The following is a 1,282-nucleotide window of genomic DNA, read 5'->3' on the forward strand; positions in this document are numbered from 1 at the left end:
TGATTAATTCAGTTTTTTGTATCCTCTTTGGCAGCTAGCACAAGATAGGGGCTAAACTGGAAACTAATTTATTGGAGGCTCCAGCCTAATTTTATTTAAGCACCAACAGTTTCCAACAGCAGACATTTCCAATTTTGTCAAACATACTGAAGACTGAGTTTCAGTGTATCCAATAGGATCAATGACAGTTGCTGTTTTCCAAGTGAAATTATCTATAAGCTTGATTCTCTCAAAGTTCTAGAACTTTATTACATTTCTGGGGTATGGCAAAACACTGGACATAGCTTCATATGTTATGATACCATCTGCTAGTATCATTAAAGGTATAAGTCTCATTTCCTTCAACATGATGCCTCTGTAGTCCAGGTTTTATTTATTTATTTGCTAGAAAGAATTCTATAGTAGCACTTCTTGACTTCTTTTTCCAACAATATTTGTGTAATGATTATGGAAACAAGAGATTGCTTAACCTGCTAGTTATCTATCAGAGAGGTGATCTTCATAACAGCCCTAAGTCCCAATCCAAATTCTTAGTGGAAATCTCATATACTTCTAATAGAGTCAGTTTGTTCTCACACTTGCTAAGAAAATTTTACATGTTTTTTATATATTTGCATGTTTTTTACATGTTTTTTAGATATGTTAAAATGATTAAATCTCTGCCTTCATGCTAAGGGCCATTAAACTCTTGTCAATTTTACATCTTGAAAATTCCATTTCATGGAATATGGATTTTCTTTCTTTATTAACTAAACTTGAAGAGTTCCTTGTTTTAGGGCAGTTACTGTGGTAGTTAGAATAATGATCCTCCAAAGATATTCACACCTTAATCTCTGGGACCTGTGAATATGTTACTTTAAATGAAAGGGATTTTTCAGATGTGAATAAGGTAATGGACTTTGAGATAAAGTGATTATCCTGGATTATCCAGGTGAACACAATCTATTCACTAGAGTTTTTTGTTTGTTTGTTTGTTTTGAGAGAGGGCACATATGAATGCAGGAGGGAGGGGAAAGAGAGGGAGAGAGGGAGAATCCCAAGCAGGCTCCACACTGTCACTGTGGAGCCCAAAGCTGCACTGAAGCCACAAATGATGAGATCATGATCTGAGCCAAAACCAAATCTGACACAACCAACTGAGCCACGCAGGTGCCCCTATTCACAGGAGTCTTTGAAATTGGGAGGATTATTTCTGGTGGGAGTAAGAGAGATAATAGGAGAGGTAGCAGAGATTCAGAATGTGAGAGAGACTCTATCTTCCTTTGTTGGCTTTGAAAATGGA

Source organism: Leopardus geoffroyi, chromosome D1, assembly GCF_018350155.1.
Source record: "Leopardus geoffroyi isolate Oge1 chromosome D1, O.geoffroyi_Oge1_pat1.0, whole genome shotgun sequence".
Taxonomy (NCBI): domain Eukaryota; kingdom Metazoa; phylum Chordata; class Mammalia; order Carnivora; family Felidae; genus Leopardus; species Leopardus geoffroyi.